The sequence below is a fragment of the Mizuhopecten yessoensis genome, unplaced genomic scaffold (assembly GCF_002113885.1).
Source record: "Mizuhopecten yessoensis strain PY_sf001 unplaced genomic scaffold, ASM211388v2 scaffold5011, whole genome shotgun sequence".
NCBI lineage: Eukaryota > Metazoa > Mollusca > Bivalvia > Pectinida > Pectinidae > Mizuhopecten > Mizuhopecten yessoensis.
Window position 1 is genome coordinate 12731 of NW_018405835.1, and position 21231 is coordinate 33961.

Here is a 21231-nt window from a genome sequence, read left to right on the forward strand (position 1 = left end):
TAGTGTGGGGATGTGTACCGTGAGGTAGATATTGAGGGCCAGTACCTGATGTATAGTGTGGGGATGTGTACCGTGAGGTAGATATTGAGGGCCAGTACCTGATGTATAGTGTGGGGATGTGTACCGTGAGGTAGATATTGAGGGCCAGTACCTGATGTAGTGTGGGGATGTGTACCGTGAGGTAGATATTGATGGCCAGTACCTGATGTAATGTGATAATGTGTACCGTGAGGTAGATATTGAGGGCCCTCCCTACATAGATGTGGTATGGGATCTGTTCCAAGTGATGTGGAATTTGGATAATGCAGAGCAATGAGTAAACAACAGGAGACTCCATCACTATCTGGGTTACTGTCATTGTTCAATAACTGATTTATCACAAGGATGTTATCAGCAGTAATACTGTCACCTACCGGGGCTCTATTTAGATATTTGTTATCTAATCTGTCCAGAGTTATCAGTATATTGTTCATGTCCTGTTTTCAGTTTCAGATGATAAGTTTTACATTTAAAAAATTGAATTGTGTAGTGGAAATGTTTTAGATGGTAATCAGTTGTGTCAAAAAGACGTGACTGTAACAGGGCTTACACCAGTCAGTGCCTGTTTAGATAGCCAACCTGCTGTGGCCCTGATGATGGTTTGTAGAGCTTCACCTTGGAGAGAGAGTTGTGATTCGGCTATCATATATCTGATTGGGATAGCTGTCCAGGGGTTTCAATTACTTATATCTGAGATACCTACCTAAATGACTTGGAAAGATTACCCGCAATTTTGTTTCGACTGGAATTATTAAATATTTTGGCTACACGTGAGAAAAATGTCCAAAGATTTGAAGCGGCTATCTCAGCATTGGAAGGAATGTGTCCCTACGGAATACACTGTCACTCCGGTCGTGGAGATCCTAGGACCCAGAGGTAGGTTAAACAATTTTGTTACTATACATTTGAAACTATAGAGAATCCATAATTGAATAGAATTTTGTCATTATATGAATATTAGTAAAATGTATGAGGGTAAGGGAAATCCACGAGTCAGGAGCTCAGCATATCCACGATACCTACATAATGATATTTTACTTTTTTTTCCCACCTCTGACCTGGAAATTTGATAAAGCAACACTAACATTAATAATGCAAGTGCAACAGAAAATATGCGAAAATGTTGTAGTTAACATACACAGAAACTAAGGCCATATTTGGAAAGAGCAGAAAAAGTTACGACAACCAATAGGTATTTATAGAAATATGCAAAACCTTCAAGGCAAGTTATGCAATATTTTCATAAGTTGGTGTCAGTTGACAACAGCAAGATTGCCGTTTTCGGTAAAATGATGTTTGACAGGCTCATACTTGCCAACTTTTTGAAATTTCCATGGGGGAGATTCTGCTTGCCAAAAAATAAAAACCTATTAAAATATGTGTATATGCACACTGGGGGAAAATAACACTTTAAAATGACATCTTGGTTGAGTTGTCCTTTAATTATATAAGATTAAATCAACAGATCTTCGAATATAGGAATAATTAAGCAAATTCACTTGTTAATAATGTCCAATTTTAGGGTAAAATATTGGGAGTCTCCTTCCAAAATAGGGAGAGTTGGTAAGTATGCAGGCTATTGATTTTGACTTCATTATACAATTATGGACTTAAGGTCTTTTCATGATTTACGAGCCTGGTCTGAGCAGTTCACTCATTGAGGCAAAAGACCGAAGTGAATATGGTCAAGTCAACAAGTATTTTTATTGTATATAATTTCATATTTAACCCACTTATCCATGTCATGTTTGAATCAATTTAAATCAAATGATGTCACAGTCCATGATAATCTGTAACGCCTGTTTCTATTTTTGTGTCGCCTGCGAAAAGCTGGTGACACATAGGTATTGCGGCGGCCTCTGAACAGAGGTTTTCGTGCGATAACTTGAGTTTCCCTGCGCCGATCAAACTCAAACTTCATGCAGTGCTTCATTACCAAAAGTGCTTGCTTGGGATTGCTTTTCAGGTCCAAAGGTCAAATGTCAAGGTCACTGTTACTATAAATAGAAAATCTGTTTTCGTGCGATAACTTGAGTTTCCTTGGGCGGATCAAACTCAAAATTCATGCAGTGCTTCCTTACCAAAAGTGCTTGCTTTGGATTGCTTTTCAGGTCCGAAGGTCAAATGTCAAGGTCACTGTTACTATAAATAGAAAATCTGTTTTCGTGCGATAACTTGAGTTTCCTTGGCCCGATCAAACTCAAACTTCATGCAGTGCTTCCTTACTAAAAGTGCTTACTTGGGATTGCTTTTCAGGTCCAAAGGTCAAAGGTCAAGGTCACTGTTACTATAAATAGAAACTTCACTAAAACTGTATACTTGATGGCTTCGATCTACCACTTGACCCACCGTGTATACCTCTGAAATGCCGTCTTACTCCAAATGTTTTAGACAACACTAGCTGTTTAACATCTTAATCCACAAGTTTATTCATTTATTTATGGGAAACCATCCGACAAATCATACAAATTAAACTTGGAATTGAGACAATGAGTATCCATAGCAAGTTCCTTAAAACTCAGAGTATTCTTCCCAGGATAACAGATTATATAACAAAATGATGCCATCCAAAAACATAATCTATGATTATTGCTTACTTTAACATTATTTCTTGAAATGAAAAGTGTATCTGTTTCTTCGTAATCTCCCAGCTTCCTGCGCAGGCGACACATCCACTTCCGTGGAATTCTTGTTGATATTGAGTCTGTACAAAGACTAACAGACTCCTGATGTCTCCCTTCGAAACAGAGTGGAGACTTTACGTCAGGCACATTCTAATTTTAGAATGAGGTCAGCAACAGATTATATAGACCTGGAAATACCCTGCGTTATATTTAGTAACAATCTGTAGATTCGTAACTGATTTAAAGGTTTGTCAGATGATGTTGATCCTCCAATCAGAGTTGTAAATTAGTAACAGGTGTGTAATAAAACGTAATGTCGTCATCTGATTTGTGATGTCATAATACATGAAGTGAAGGTTACTGAGTGCAACCATGAAGAATACATGTATCCCACATAAGTGTTCTTAACTCATCCACCTCTGAAATTTAATAATGAACTATTCCAACCTTTGAATAAGAAGAGTTCAAATGTGTCTTCAGGGGTAAATGAGTTAATGGGAAAACTACATAAACTCTGGTAATACTATAGATCAGTATTTTATAATGATCTCTGTATCTCTGAAGTCAGTGTTAAAATCACAGAGCAGCATCTGGAAATTGCAGTTTAATCTTAAATTAACTCAAAATATTGTTGAAACTATTTTAAACATATCTACATGCATGTCCGAAGGTTATACACCATATAAAACTATTGACTTGAAGAAATATACAGGAGGTTATTCTCTGGGCATTTATTAATGAGAAAACTTTCTCTGTTAAAATCATTCTACATTTTCATGACAACTTCAATTTCCACTACAATTTTTATCAAAGTTTTAGGTTTGATTTGTTCACTAGGAATTGCCTTTCTGCATTGAGTTTCCTATGTACAATTTTTTTGGTACGTAATTACAGAAAGGCGGTAGAAAATCGATGACAGAGACTTAACTTTGTGTGCAATCTCCAGTTGACAATCAATATAATTACAACGGCTTGTAGGGCATTCTACTTACCAAATCACACTTTTTCTAGAAATAAATTGAAAATGTCATCTTAGATCAGATGAATTTGCCTTGAGGGTGTGTAAAAATGAGCTGACAGCCTTCCCATCTGTTGTGTGTGAGACTTGGTTGTAGGGGTTATTCGAGTTGTCCCTTCACAGTGGCAAAATCTGTAATATGTTTTCCAATCTAAAATAAGATATAATCCTAAAGAATCCTAGTTTAAAAAATTAATGTGTATAAAAATCTTGTTTGTACCATGCAGTCTATGTTTTGTTGACTACTGTCTGTTAAAATCCCTTGTCAATGGAGAAATAGTTCTATAAATGATAATAATGTCATAAAAATGTGCTATGTTTGTTTTTCCTTGTTATTGCATCTTTTCCCTATTTTTCTTGTTGCCACACATTTTCCCCAAATTCCATATGGGTTCCAAAGCTGGAAAAAAAAACCCAGCTCTGACCTGAATAGTTTAAATATTGTTGGGTGTTTTTTTACACAGACATGAACCAAAATTTGATTCAAATATCTCCTAAAGATATATTTGTTGCTCCTGCTTTTGCTGAAAAGGGAATGACGTTGTTTTCAGTTCTTCTGTCCATGCATGCATGCATTTATCATACATTGCTTTCCGAATAAAGACTTTCAGTGAAATATTGTATGGGTTTACTTAATGGCCGTGCTCACGCATGGTTTGAAGTTGAACAGAATCCATGACCTGGTTATTGGATCTCAAATGTGATTGATTGTCATTTTCTGGAAAAAAACATGTCCTTTTTCAAGGACCTGCAGTTATCACCAAATTTGGTACATGGTTGTACACCGAATGTCAATGTTCAGTGAAAATTTGAGTTAAATGATACCAATAAGTTCAACATAACTATTACTTTTGTCACTACAATGTACCATGATTGTTTTTTTTTTTTTATCGAAAGAAATGTTGCCTGTCATTTATTTTACAAAATTGTAGTTGTTTGAAATTTGAATGTTTGAAAATAGAAATGAAAAAAAGAAAACAAGAAAAACTGCAGAGGTCAAACTCCCGACCTTTACACTTGACCAAGCCTACACTTGACCTGTGTTGTCATCCAGGACTTATACAAGCAAGCCCATATATAAATACTTGCCAACTTTTTGAAATTTCCATGGGGGAGATTGCACGTTCTCAGAATTAAAAACATAAATAAAATGAGTGTATGTACACCAAAGAGAAAAGTAGCTCTCTTTCAGATGAATTCATCAGACCTTTGAAAATAGGAATAGTTTAGCAAAATCACTGGTTGAAAATGCTCATTTTAGGACCCAAAATCGGCAGTCTCCCTTCTAAATAGAGAGAGTTGTCAAGTTGTCAACTGATTGGCAGGAAAGCATATGAAGAATGTCAGGGAAAGTTATTCAAAGCCAGAAAAACGCCTTTATGTTGCTTCATCTTCTCTATATAATGGAGAATACTCCAAGTCATGTTTTATTTCAAATATCATACCTTCTTCACTGGTTTGTGTCCATCACATAGAATAGACCTTTAGGTGGGCCCAATTACTTGTCGTAAATACGGAAATACACATTGTAGAATTTAGGACATTTTCCTACCTTTTCCCTGGTTAACTAGAGTTTGTCCCCCTTGAAACAAATATTTTGCTGGATTTATCATCATTTAATTTGCCCTATACACAAATTTTATGCTGATGGTCTGTTTAGATATAAATCAATTTTCACACCTAAAATTTTAGCTTTTACTACAGAGAGGCTTTCTATTTTGATTGTTTGTCAATCTCTTTCTCCTAGATGAGATTGAGAAATAACATTACAAATTTGAGAGTGGTTAAACTCTGGTATAAGTATATAAAAGTTCAAACCTGTTCCCGTGGGTCCCTGTGAATAAGACACAGATAACTTTTTACTGCTAATTAATATGTTTTTGATGCTGTAAAAGTAGGTTCATTAAACCTGCTGGACCGTGTGTTTACTCCTCCCAGAGAACCAGACACACTACACAGGGGAGCAGCATAACAAGTACCAGACACTCCTAGAATCAAAGGATGGACATTATACTGTATAGTTAACTCCTAGATATAGTCTCCAAGGTTTTGTCAAATTACTGCTGTCTGGGTAATTAGCTACTTGTGTAATCGCTTGTTGATCGTAGTAATATCAATGTATCAGATCACTTTAGCATCTCATTGGCATGAAAATTACCTTATAGAGTTTAAGTTCGAGTTGTCATAATTACCTTATAGAGTTTAAGTTCGAGTTGTCATAATTACCTTATAGAGTTTAAGTTCGAGTTGTCATAATTACCTTATAGAGTTTAAGTTCGAGTTGTCATAATTACCTTATAGAGTTTAAGTTCGAGTTGTCATAATTACCTTATAGAGTTTAAGTTCGAGTTGTCATAATTACCTTATAGAGTTTAAGTTCGAGTTGTCATAATTACCTTATAGAGTTTAAGTTCGAGTTGTCATAATTACCTTATAGAGTTTAAGTTCGAGTTGTCATAATTACCTTATAGAGTTTAAGTTCGAGTTGTCATAATTACCTTATAGAGTTTAAGTTCGAGTTGTCATAATTACCTTATAGAGTTTAAGTTCAAGTTGTCGTTACTATAATACAGTGTTTAGGCGAGGAATTAGATTGTGTATCTGCTAGTGTTAGCTTAGTGTTAGCTTAGTGTGAACTTGACAAGGTCAAACTGTTATCTTTATATTGTTAAGTATACTTGTCAAGGTCATACTGTTATCTTTATGTTGTTTAGTATACTTGTCAAGGTCATAGTGTTATCTTTATATTGTTTAGTGTACTTGTCAAGGTCATAATGTTATCTTAATATTGTTAAGTAGACTTGTCAAGGTCATAGTGTTATCTTTATATTGTTAAGTAGACTTGTTAAGGTCATACTGTTATCTTTATATTGTTAAGTGGACTTGTCAAGGTCATAGTGTTATCTTTATATTGTTTAGTATACTTGTCAAGGTCATAGTGTTATCTTTATATTGTTAAGTAGACTTGTTAAGGTCATACTGTTATCTTTATATTGTTAAGTGGACTTGTCAAGGTCATAGTGTTATCTTTATATTGTTAAGTGTACTTGTCAAGGTCATAGTGTTATCTTTATATTGTTAAGTAGACTTGTCAAGGTCATAGTGTTATCTTTATATTGTTAAGTGTACTTGTCAAGGTCATACTGTTATCTTTATATTGTTAAGTAGACTTGTCAAGGTCATACTGTTATCTTAATATTGTTAAGTGGACTTGTAAAGGTCATACTGTTATCTTAATATTCTTAAGTGTACTTGTCAAGGTCCTACTGTTATCTTAATATTGTTAAATAGACTTGTCAAGGTCATAGTGTTATCTTTATATTGTTAAGTGTACTTGTACATACTGTTATCTTTATATTGTTAAGTGTACTTGTCAAGATCCTACTGTTATCTTTATATTGTTAAGTTGACTTGTCAAGGTCATAGTGTTATCTTTATATTGTTTAGTATACTTGTCAAGGTCATAGTGTTATCTTTATATTGTTAAGTGTACTTGTCAAGGTCATACTGTTATCTTTATATTGTTAAGTAGAATTGTCAAGGTCATACTGTTTCTTTATATTGTTAAGTGTACTTGTCAAGGTCATAGTGTTATCTTTATATTGTTAAGTGTACTTGTCAAGGTCCTACTGTTATCTTTATATTGTTAAGTTGACTTGTCAAGGTCATAGTGTTATCTTTATATTGTTTAGTGTACTTGTCAAGGTCATACTGTTATCTTTATATTGTTAAGTGTACTTGTCAAGGTCATACTGTTATCTTTATAAATTGTTTAATGTACTGGTTCAGGTCACACTGTTATCTTTATATTGTTTAGTGTACTTGTCAAGGTCATACCATACACAAGGTCATTTAAGGACGTCGTGTCCAGAGAACTGTGAGCACATTTACCTACTGATGTTCAGAACTAGTACACTTAATTCATTCACCCGTACATTGACTTCTGAACCCAAGAAATATAGGCAGTTGACAGATTTAAATGGGAGGTGACTTGTGACATGATCTTTCTGTGATGACAGGATTAAAGCAGACCTGTCTGCTGAAAACAACTTAATTAAGTTAATAGGAAAGATTGATTGATATGAGACTGGGGTCCTGTATACTGGTAGTGTTGATCCTTCAAGTCTAAGTCATACTACTAATTCTAAGTCATATATATACTACTAAGTCGAAGTCATGGTTATGCTACTAAGTATAAGTCATAGTTATGCTACTAAGTCTAAGTCATAGTTATGCTTCTAAGTCTAAGTCATAGTCATACTACTAAGTCGAAGTCATAGTCATACTACTAAGTATAAGTCATAGTTATGCTACTAAGTCTAAGTAATAGTTATGCTACTTAGTCTAAGTCATAGTTATGCTACTTAGTCTAAGTCATACTACTAAGTCTTACCATTAAGTCTAAGTAATAGTTATGCTACTTAGTCTAAGTCATAGTTATGCTACTTAGTCTAAGTCATAGTTATGCTACTAATTCTAAGTCAAAGTTGTACTACTAATTCTAAGTCAAAGTTATACTACTAAGTCTAATTCATGGTTATGCTACTAAATCTAAGTCATAGTTATGCTACTTAGTCTAAGTCATACTACTAAGTCTTACGTCTAAGTCATAATTATACTACTAAGTCTAAGTCATAGTTATGCTACTAATTCTAAGTCTAAGTTATACTACTAAGTCTAATTCATAGTTATACTACTAAGTCGAAGTCATGGTTATGCTACTAAGTATAAGTCATAGTTATGCTACTAAGTCTAAGTCATAGTTATGCTTCTAAGTCTAAGTCATAGTCATACTACAAAGTCGAAGTCATATTCATGTTTCTAAGTATAAGTCATAGTTATGCTACTAAGTCAAAGTCATAGTTATGCTACTTAGTCTAAGTCATACTACTAAGTCTTACTACTAAGTCTAAGTAATAGTTATGCTACTTAGTCTAAGTCATAGTTATGCTACTTAGTCTAAGTCATAGTTATGCTACTAATTCTAAGTCAAAGTTGTACTACTAATTCTAAGTCAAAGTTATACTACTAAGTCTAATTCATGGTTATGCTACTAAATCTAAGTCATAGTTATGCTACTTAGTCTAAGTCATACTACTAAGTCTTACGTCTAAGTCATAATTATACTACTAAGTCTAAGTCATAGTTATGCTACTAATTCTAAGTCTAAGTTATACTACTAAGTCTAATTCATAGTTATACTACTAAGTCGAAGTCATGGTTATGCTACTAAGTATAAGTCATAGTTATGCTACTAAGTCTAAGTCATAGTTATGCTTCTAAGTCTAAGTCATAGTCATACTACAAAGTCGAAGTCATATTCATGTTTCTAAGTATAAGTCATAGTTATGCTACTAAGTCAAAGTCATAGTTATGCTACTTAGTCTAAGTCATACTACTAAGTCTTACTACTAAGTCTAAGTAATAGTTATGCTACTTAGTCTAAGTCATAGTTATGCTACTAATTCTAAGTCAAAGTTGTACTACTAATTCTAAGTCAAAGTTATACTACTAAGTCTAATTCATGGTTATGCTACTAAATCTAAGTCATAGTTATGCTACTTAGTCTAAGTCATACTACTAAGTCTTACGTCTAAGTCATAATTATACTACTAAGTCTAAGTCATAGTTATGCTACTAATTCTAAGTCTAAGTTATACTACTAAGTCTAATTCATAGTTATACTACTAAGTCGAAGTCATGGTTATGCTACTAAGTATAAGTCATAGTTATGCTACTAAGTCTAAGTCATAGTTATGCTTCTAAGTCTAAGTCATAGTCATACTACAAAGTCGAAGTCATATTCATGTTTCTAAGTATAAGTCATAGTTATGCTACTAAGTCAAAGTCATAGTTATGCTACTTAGTCTTAGTCATACTACTAAGTCTTACTACTAATTCTAAGTCATAGTTATGCTACTTAGTCTAAGTCATAGTTATGCTACTAATTCTAAGTCAAAGTTATACTACTAAGTCTAATTCATAGTTATAATACTAAGTCTAAGTCATAGTTATGCTTCTAAGTCTAAGTCATGGTTATGCTACTAAGTCCAAGTCATAGTTATGCTACTATTTCTAAGTCATAGTCATACTACTAAGTATAAGTCCTAGTTATGCTTCTAAGTCAAAGTCATACTACGAAGTCTTACTACAAAGTCTAAGTCATAGTTATGCTACTTAGTCTAAGTCAGTTATGCTACTAATTCTAAGTCATAGTCATACTACTAAGTATAAGTCATAGTTATGCTACTAAGTCTAAGTCATAGTTATGCTTCTAAGTCTAAGTCATAGTTATGCTACTAAGTCAAAGTCATAGTTATGCTACTAAGTCTAAGTCATACTACTAAGTCTTACATCTAAGTCATAGTTATACTACTAAGTATAAGTCATAGTCATACTACTAATTCTAAGTCATAGTCATACTACTAAATATAAGTCATAGTTATGCTACTAAGTCTAAGTCATAGTTATGCTACTAATTCTAAGTCATACTACTAATTCTAAGTCATAGTCATACTACTAAATATAAGTCATAGTTATACTACTAAGTCTAAGTCATAGTTATGCTACTAAGTCTAAGTCATAGTTATGCTACTAATTCTAAGTCATAGTCATACTACTCAGTATAAGTCATAGTTATGCTACTAAGTCTAAGTCATAGTTATACTACTAGTTCTAAGTCATAGTTATGCTACTAAGTCTAAGTCATAGTTATGCTACTAATTCTAAGTCATTACTAAGTCTAAGTCATAGTTATGCTTCTAAGTCTAAGTCATAGTTATGCTACTAAGTCAAAGTCATAGGTATGCTACTTAGTCTAAGTCATACTACTAAGTCATACAACTAAGTCATAGTTATACTACTAAGTATAAGTCATAGTTATGCTACTAAGTATAAGTCATCGTTATGCTACTAAGTCTAAGTCATAGTTATGCTACTTAGTCTAAGTCATACTACTAAGTCTTACAACTAAGTCATAGTTATACTACTAAGTATAAGTCATAGTTATTCTACTAAGTCAAAGTCATAGTTATGCTACTTAGTCTAAGTCATACTACTAAGTCTTACGTCTAAGTCATAGTTATACGTCTAAGTCATAGTTATACTGCTAATCCTAAGTCATAGTCATACTACTCAGTATAAGTCATAGTTATGCTACTAAGTCAAAGTCATAGTCATACTACTAAGTATAAGTCATAGTTATGCTACTAAGTCAAAGTCATAGGTATGCTACTTAGTCTAAGTCATACTACTAAGTCTTACAACTAAGTCATAGTTATACTACTAAGTATAAGTCATAGTTATACTACTTAGTCTAAGTCATACTACTTAGTTGAAGTCATAGTTATGCTACTAAGTCTAAGTCATAGGTATGCTACTAAGTCTAAGTCATAGTTATGATACTAAGTATAAGTCATAGTTATGCTACTAAGTATAAGCCATAGTTATGCTTCTAAGTCTAAGTCATAGTTATGCTACTAAGGCTAAGTCATAGTTATGCTACTAAGTCTAAGTCATAGTCATAGTTATGCTTCTAAGTCTAAGTCATAGTTATACTACTAAGTCTAAGTCATAGTTATGCTACTAAGTCAAAGTCATAGGTATGCTACTTAGTCTAAGTCATACTACTAAGTCTTACGTCTAAGTCATAGTTATACGTCTAAGTCATAGTTATACTGCTAATCCTAAGTCATAGTCATACTACTCAGTATAAGTCATAGTTATGCTACTAAGTCTAACTCATAGTTATGCTACTCAGTCTAAGTCATAGTTATGCTACTAATTCTAAGTCATTACTAAGTCTAAGTCATAGTTATGCTTCTAAGTCTAAGTCATAGTTATGCTACTAAGGCTAAGTCATAGTTATGCTACTAAGTCTAAGTCATAGTTATACTACTAGTTCTAAGTCATAGTTATGCTACTAAGTCTAGGTCATAGTCATGCTACAAATTCTAAGTCATGGTTATACTACTAAGTATAAGTCATAGTTATGCTACTAAGTATAAGTCATAGTTATGCTACTAAGTCTAACTCATAGTTATGCTACTCAGTCTAAGTCATAGTTATGCTACTAATTCTAAGTCATAGTCATACTACTCAGTATAAGTCATAGTTATGCTACTAAGTCAAAGTCATAGTTATGCTACTTAGTCTAAGTCATACTACTAAGTCTTACAACTAAGTCATAGTTATACTACTAAGTATAAGTCATAGTTATGCTACTAAGTCTAAGTCATAGTTATGCTACTCAGTCTAAGTCATAGTTATGCTACTCAGTCTAAGTCATAGTTATGCTACTAATTCTAAGTCATAGTTATACTACTAAGTCTAATTCATAGTTATGCTACTAAGTCAAAGTCATAGTCATACTACTAAGTATAAGTCATAGTTATGCTACTAAGTCATGGTTATACTACTCAGTCTAAGTCATGGTTATACTACTAAGTCTCAGTCATGGTTATACTACTTAGTCTAAGTCATGGTTATACTACTAAGTCTAAGTCATACTACTAAGTCTAAGTCATAGTCATACTACTAAGTATAAGTCATAGTTATGCTACTAAGTATAAGTCATGGTTATACTACTAAGTATAAGTCATAGTTATACTACTTAGTCTAAGTCATACTACTTAGTTGAAGTCATAGTTATGCTACTAAGTCTAAGTCACTGTTATGCTACTAAGTCTAAGTCAAACTACTAAGTCGAAGTCATACTACTTAGTCTAAGTCATATATATACTACTAAGTATAAGTCATGGTTATACTACTAAGTCTAAGTCATATATATACTACTAAGTATAAGTCATGGTTATACTACTAAGTCTAAGTCATGGTTATACTACTTAGTCTAAGTCATACTACTTAGTTGAAGTCATAGTTATGCTACTAAGTCTAAGTCACTGTTATGCTACTAAGTCTAAGTCAAACTACTAAGTTGAAGTCATAGTTATGTTACTAAGTCTAAGTCATTGTTATGCTTCTAAGTCAAAGTAGTAGGGGAGTGTGCCTGCACTGTTCGATACTGAGACAGATAAGTCATGCATCTTTATCATATGGTTGGAGTTTGATTCCCTGTATATGAGCATGATATGCATATTACCTCCTATCCTCCATAGAGCTTATCTGTCTTACAATAAGCCCATGCCTGGTAATAAGCCCACCCATATATATTGGAGTTCAGTAGAAATGCCTGTAAATCCTGAATCATTGTCCTGAAATAAGTACATCTCCTTCTTTTGAGTCAAAGAAATGTGTCAGCCCCTGGGCTTATGGCATAATACATATGGTAGTTCTTCAGATGGGACTTAAGCCAAAGGTCCTGTGTCTTAATGTAGGTAAAGATACTTCTGTAGATCACAGAAATCTAAACTGATTGAGCAGTTAATAACCAACTATTCTACAGAGAGGGATACAATCTTCATTGCATGCCTCTTGGCCATGACAGAACGGTCAGTAATTAGATGGGTGATGAGTTCAGGGACATACATCAGCTTCTTATTGTCTCCTGTTTGTTGTGAGAGGTTAGCCAGAGAATCACCACTCTGTGTGTACAGGAGAGGTGCCCAATTCCCCACATCTTCAGGCTAGTGTTTGTTTTACTTACAACCTGTGGCCTGCAATCTGCTCTCTCAGCCATATATCTACGATACACTGAAGCTGACAAGGTAGTCTGGTCCAGATACACTGAAGCTGACAAGGTAGTCTGGTCCAGATTTGATCGATACACTGAAGCTGACAAGGTAGTCTGGTCCAGATACACTGAAGCTGACAAGGTACAGTAGTCTGGTCCAAGGTTTGTCCAGTTTATGATATGTTTATGGCATCATTTCAATATGACATATATATAGATATTGAAATTTATGACAAACTCATTAGTGAGGTACTAATAAAGATACTGGTATTTATGCCTGATTCCAAGTAAATATCACCATGGCAAGCTTGTAAGACATGTTAAGTGCATAAACAACTAGAACACTTCAAATGAATTGAAAATGGCCGTGTTTATTAAAAACGACATGTTTATATAAAAACTTTATCTTTTAAAGTTTTTGTCCAATGTACTTAAAAGTCTTAGATGGGGTAAGAAAACGCCATGTACTTAAAAGTCTTAGATGGGGTAAGAAAACGCCCCTTTAAGAAGTAATAATCATATTGAGAAGGAGGCAAGAAGGGGAGGTGGTGGGTAATAAAATTCACTTAGATATTTTTCAAAATTAGATCATGATGTAAAAAGAAGGTACACACCTTGTTCCTCCATCATCTTCAGCAGGCTAGTGACCTAGGGTCAGCTAGTGCACATACTTATATAGGGTGCTAAAAATAGCCACAAATTCATACGACTTTTGACCTTCTCACCTCCTACTAATGGTCAGCGTCCGCTCATATCAATCATAGATACAACAAATACAGTACTTTAACATTCATGATATTGAAACATAATAAAAAACAAAGTATTACTAGGACATTCATAAATTACATTAAACCAGGTTTAATTTGTATTTATGCCTGATTCCAAGTAAATATCACCATGGCAAGCTTGTAAGACATGTTAAGTGCATAAACAACTAGAACACTTCAAATGAATTGAAAATGGCCGTTTTTATTAAAAACGACATGTTTATATAAAAACTTTATCTTTTAAAGTTTTTGTCCAATGTACTTAAAAGTCTTAGATGGGGAAAGAAAACGCCACAGAGATTACAAACCCTTGGTATTGTAATCACTCCCCCATCGTATGTATAGGTACTTGATATCTATCTGTGCTTTTGATTGGTTGGTCATCAAAATTTCCTTGTACTGACCAATGGTCAAGCTGGGGTACATCCATATGTGACAGGAGAAGCATCTTTTGTACAGATCATAGCTTTGGTACATTGTCTTTAATTGTAGGTACATATACCTGACTAGTGGTCATCTTGAGGTAAATGTTATAGGTACATGTACCTCCTTTGTACTGACCAGTGGTCATCCTGGGGTAAATGTTATAGGTATATATACCTCATTTGTACTGACCAGTGGTCATCCTGAGGTAAATGTATATGTAGTATTTGAGGGGAGGTGTATGCAACAGTGCATGTGTACTGGACAGAACAAACAGGTGGTAATGGTTTGTTGATGTACAGTGTAGTTGTGAAGTGGTAACTAGGACCACCACCTATGTCGCTATGGCCACTTAATGCCCAGCAACATCAGGCTACTGATCAGCACCTAGAACTTATGTATGTGTACAGAACTGACACAATACTCAACAGTTTACATTTGGCTGTATCAGTTCACCAATTGATTAATGTATACCAGCAAATGTCCCCCGATAGAATGCCCCTCCTCCAATAAAGGGGGGATATAAATGACCCCAATGTTTATCCTGTCCCATCATGTCCCATCATGATTCATTGTCACAGTTTTACAAACTTCATTTCATAACAAATTTTCACCAAAGACTATACAAAGGTCAACTATGAGAATACCTTGGATGAGTTTCTTGGTACCAAGATCAATGTCAAGGTCAATGTTGCTATGTATAGGTCAACCATTGCTATCATTTTATCAGGAATAGTTGATTATCTGCTGAATAACTGAACCGTTTGGTTGTGAAGCAGACGTAAAATCACTCAAACAAAACAAAGGCTGTTGTTCTATAGCAATCAGTGTTTTTTCCCCAGGTTTGCTTAGAATAGGGGGCATTGGTAGTGCAACATATTCAGATAGTTGAGAAAAACAAGATTTTGATCCTCCATTTGCCTTTGCTGGAGACATCACTGAATCATGATATTAGAGAATGACACCCATGCATGCTATCAATGTCCACTCCCAGCCTGCTACACATCTCCTTAACTATGTCCTTGGATCATGACATGAGACCTTTCAGATCCCTATACTACCAGCTTTGGCTCTGAGGTCTAGCCCTGTCCCTGGGGACTTGACCACTTGGTTTTATCATGGAAACTTAATACCCTTTTCCTTATACAACTGTTTGGCTTGAAGAGATGAACACAATTTCAATCATCCATGATTTCCTCCCGTACCCTGCAAGCCCCTTGGGACTTAGTCTTGGAAACTATTGAGATCCCAATTTATAACTTCATACAGATATATGAAGCATGCACTCTTGGTCCTTGGGACTTGGAAATCCACTTTTGTACAAAGGAAGGATATAGATCCCCTGAAGGTCAACAATGATACAGTTATGTACAAAGGAAGGATATAGATCCCCTGAGGTCAACAATGATACAGTTATGTACAGAGGAAGGATATAGATCCCCTGAGGTCAACAATGATACAGTTATGTACAGAGGAAGGATATAGATCCCCTGAGGTCAACAATGATACAGTTATGTACAGAGGAAGGATATAGATCCCCTGAGGTCAACAATGATACAGTTATGTACAGAGGAAGGATATAGATCCCCTGAGGTCAACAATGATACAGTTATGTACAGAGGAAGGATATAGATCCCCTGAGGTCAACAATGATACAGTTATGTACAGAGGAAGGATATAGATCCCCTGAGGTCAACAATGATACAGTTATGTACAGAGGAAGGATATAGATCCCCTGAGGTCAACAATGATACAGTTATGTACAGAGGAAGGATATAGATCCCCTGAGGTCAACAATGATACAGTTATGTACAGAGGAAGGATATAGATCCCCTGAGGTCAACAATGATACAGTTATGTACAGAGGAAGGATATAGATCCCCTGAGGTCAACAATGATACAGTTATGTACAGAGGAAGGATATAGATCCCCTGAGGTCAACAATGATACAGTTATGTACAGAGGAAGGATATAGATCCCCTGAGGTCAACAATGATACAGTTATGTACAGAGGAAGGATATAGATCCCCTGAGGTCAACAATGATACAGTTATGTACAGAGGAAGGATATAGATCCCCTGAGGTCAACAATGATACAGTTATGTACAGAGGAAGGATATAGATCCCCTGAGGTCAACAATGATACAGTTATGTACAGAGGAAGGATATAGATCCCCTGAGGTCAACAATGATACAGTTATGTACAGAGGAAGGATATAGATCCCCTGAGGTCAACAATGATACAGTTATGTACAGAGGAAGGATATAGATCCCCTGAGGTCAACAATGATACAGTTATGTACAGAGGAAGGATATAGATCCCCTGAGGTCAACAATGATACAGTTATGTACAGAGGAAGGATATAGATCCCCTGAGGTCAACAATGATACAGTTATGTACAGAGGAAGGATATAGATCCCCTGAGGTCAACAATGATACAGTTATGTACAGAGGAAGGATATAGATCCCCTGAGGTCAACAATGATACAGTTATGTACAGAGGAAGGATATAGATCCCCTGAGGTCAACAATGATACAGTTATGTACAGAGGAAGGATATAGATCCCCTGAGGTCAACAATGATACAGTTATGTACAGAGGAAGGATATAGATCCCCTGAGGTCAACAATGATACAGTTATGTACAGAGGAAGGATATAGATCCCCTGAGGTCAACAATGATACAGTTATGTACAGAGGAAGGATATAGATCCCCTGAGGTCAACAATGATACAGTTATGTACAGAGGAAGGATATAGATCCCCTGAGGTCAACAATGATACAGTTATGTACAGAGGAAGGATATAGATCCCCTGAGGTCAACAATGATACAGTTATGTACAGAGGAAGGATATAGATCCCCTGAGGTCAACAATGATACAGTTATGTACAGAGGAAGGATATAGATCCCCTGAGGTCAACAATGATACAGTTATGTACAGAGGAAGGATATAGATCCCCTGAGGTCAACAATGATACAGTTATGTACAGAGGAAGGATATAGATCCCCTGAGGTCAACAATGATACAGTTATGTACAGAGGAAGGATATAGATCCCCTGAGGTCAACAATGATACAGTTATGTACAGAGGAAGGATATAGATCCCCTGAGGTCAACAATGATACAGTTATGTACAGAGGAAGGATATAGATCCCCTGAGGTCAACAATGATACAGTTATGTACAGAGGAAGGATATAGATCCCCTGAGGTCAACAATGATACAGTTATGTACAGAGGAAGGATATAGATCCCCTGAGGTCAACAATGATACAGTTATGTACAGAGGAAGGATATAGATCCCCTGAGGTCAACAATGATACAGTTATGTACAGAGGAAGGATATAGATCCCCTGAGGTCAACAATGATACAGTTATGTACAGAGGAAGGATATAGATCCCCTGAGGTCAACAATGATACAGTTATGTACAAAGGAAGGATATAGATCCCCTGAGGTCAACAATGATACAGTTATGTACAGAGGAAGGATATAGATCCCCTGAGGTCAACAAGGATACAGTTATGTACAAAGGAAGGATATAGATCCCCTGAGGTCAACAATGATACAGTTATGCCCTATGGGATTCTTGCTAGAAAACAAGTATTTTTCTTTTATGAAATTAATGTCAACATCAAATGCCAATTAAGCTTAGAGCAAAGTGTCCACTTTGGACAAAATTTGCACACCAGGTATGCCAGTTTTTAATTGAAAGTTTTCTATAAGAATTTAGACATTATAAGGTACTGGCTGACACACCTGAGAGGAGGTCAATACACTAATTCCAACGGATTTCTAATTGTTCAAGTGGAAATTCAGATCTGAGTCATGAAAACTTATTATTTTAACAACTTCTGATAAAGGCTATTTTCCAAGGCAGCTTTTATAGGTAATCAAAATATTTGTGAACATGTTTTGTATTGGGATTCCATCTCTTCTTCTTCAAACTAGAAATATGATATTTGTTTATAATTTGATGATTGGTCAAATTGCTTTAGAACATTTGGGTTGATGTTGTGTTAAGCTGATCACTGTGGTATATATCAAGGCTGTACAACTCCTGGCTAGCTTACCAAGACATTAACACAAAGTATCTGAAACTCTAGAAATAGTTTTGTGGTTTTTTTGTCTATAAATAACAATCCTGAATTTTCAACATGTATCTATAGTTATATGGATTACAATACTTTTGTAACTATACTAGATTGAAGTTTTGTGTTAAATGCCATTAAGCTGACAAGGCTTTGGACACATCAGCCAAGGTGTGACCTTGATTTATATGGAGGTGTAATTATCAGGTTGGTGGTATTGATAAACATTTGATTAATCCCCCATTACTTTCATTGGTATCACATTCTCTCTGATAAGTGTGAATTAGTTGTTGATTTTATGGATATAGAACTTTGACCAAAGGTTTGTCACCATTAACAATGTAGGTTTAGCAATGTTTGACCACCACACACCCACAAAGGACAAGTTTGAGGTGTTAGGGTACAGGCAGGAGAGATTTCGTATGGTAACACAGTTTGTTCTCCTTTCTCCCACTTTTTTCTGATCAAAGGAATTATATATACACTGGAAAACAATAGAGGTGTCATTATAGTCCGTTCTGGTATAGTAGAGGTTGATTATTTATCTGTTCACCAATAGGAAATACTGTGTTAGTTATAGGAATATATAACAAATATATTTCCTGATTTTCGTAATATTTACTGGAATTATGAATAAATATATACAAGATTCCAGTTATTACTTAATAAAAAACACATCAAAATACATTAACTGAAAACCTGCTTTTATTAGTTTCATATTAGACACTGGAAAACAATAGAGGTGTCATTATAGTCCGTTCTGGTATAGTAGAGGTAGAAACAGCCTTTCAAACTCACAGCTGGAAACACTGCGCAGATGATGAAAATAGACTATATCAAAGCTACATGTATATGATAGTACTGTATACGTATATATGATACAGGTAATGTGGGAGAACACAGGTAAAAACTATGTAATATATATATGAAACAGACTATAACTGCTATCACAACATTACTGCCTCTATGTTTTTTTTTAAAAAGTGGGAGAAAGGAGAACACACCGGTAACACAAGTTGAACTTATCAGGGTAGAACTGCTTTGTTCTGACATCCTGTTTTTTTTACATAATAATGGTGATAGATATGTTGTGTAAATCAGAACTTTCCGGTTAATACAAACATTATTTTATTTTCTGAATAATGAACAAGGTAATTAATTGCAAGATAATTACATGTAATATGAATTTTATAAACTAACAATGCTTTGAGGAATTTTGAGTCCACATTGACTTGCAGTGTGATGAAGTTTGGTCATCTCAGATGTTCTCATTCAGAAGTGTAATAGGTAATTAGCGTAATATCCTTCAGGTTGATGAAACACAGCCCACAACATCATTTTTGGATGTGTATATAGGGATTTTATATATTTTCCAATAAAATTGTCCCTCGATCCAAATGCTGCAAGCCAGATTTCATGTAATTTACAGGTTATATATGTCACTAAACAGAGGTTGGCGATATCTTCAACAGGGCTAAAATGATTAAATCTTAAACGGGGCTGCAGACATTAAATCTTAAACGGGGCTGAAATGATAAAATCTTAAACGGGGCTGACATGATTAAATCTTGAACCGGGCTAACATGATTAAATCTTAAACCTGGCTAAAATGACTAAATCTTAAACCTGGCTAAAATGACTAAATCTTAAACAGGGCTGACATGATTAAATCTTAAACGATGCTAACATGATTAAATCTTGAACGGGGCTACAATGCCTAAGCTTGAACAGGGTTAAAATGACTAAATTTAAAACAGGGCTTAAATCCATGAGATTGTAAAGGATAAAAAATCCTTAACTTAAATGAGTTCCTTAGAAACAGGAAAAATATTAAAGTTGTCCAAGTGTCCTAAGAAATTTATAATTGGTGTGGGGGAAAAAAGAGAAACAAAATACCATTGCAGATAGATATGTAAATTTAGTTATTGAAAGGATTTTTATCCAAAATCAAAATTACAAAATATCAGCTGTTTCTTGTCTTTAACAAGCAATTTTTTATTTTTTATTTAAAACATTATTTTTTTTCATTATGTGTCACTGATTAGAAATGGAGTGACCTGTGGTAAGTGACAGGTGAACGGCATGAATTACAGATCAGAATTCCTGTTCCTAATTTTTGTTTTTTAGTTGAAGATAATAAAATAGCAATCAAATGTGTTCATTAAAGACAAAGAAAATCCTAAACATTGTTCTTTAACTCATTCACCCCTGAAGACACATTTAAACTCTTCCAATTCAAAGGTTGGAATAGTTTATTGTGAAATTTCAGGGGTGAATGAGTTAATATAGGTATTTTAGGACAGGTAATTAACAGCTAAATGATGATGAGTGCCAGACTAGTTAGCTCACCTGGCACGAAGTGCCAAGTGAGCTTATGCCGTGGCGCGGCGTCCGTCGTCCGTCCGTCGTCCGTCCGTCCGTCCTCGTCCGTCAACTTTTCCTTTAAACAACTTCTTCTGAAGAACGGACAGGCCTAGAGTCATGATATTTGGCTGAAAGCTTCGTTGGTAGGAGCCCTACAAAGTTTGAGAACGAAAATGACCTTGACCTGTTTTCAAGGTCACAGGGGTCAAATATGTCAAAAACTTCAAACGACTTCTTCTAAAGAACTAAAAGGTATAGAATCTTCATATTTGGCTG

At 34.8% G+C, this 21231-nt stretch overlaps 1 long non-coding RNA gene across 1 annotated transcript in view; it reads left to right on the top strand.

Annotated features, from left to right (window-relative positions):
* Window positions 1–21231, top strand: part of LOC110450163 — a 46676-nt gene that overhangs the window by 4532 nt on the left and 20913 nt on the right. Inside the window, exon 2 of the long non-coding RNA XR_002462938.1 lies at window positions 25–915. This is a non-coding gene — a long non-coding RNA (uncharacterized LOC110450163). The remainder of the gene's footprint in view (window positions 1–24; window positions 916–21231) is intronic.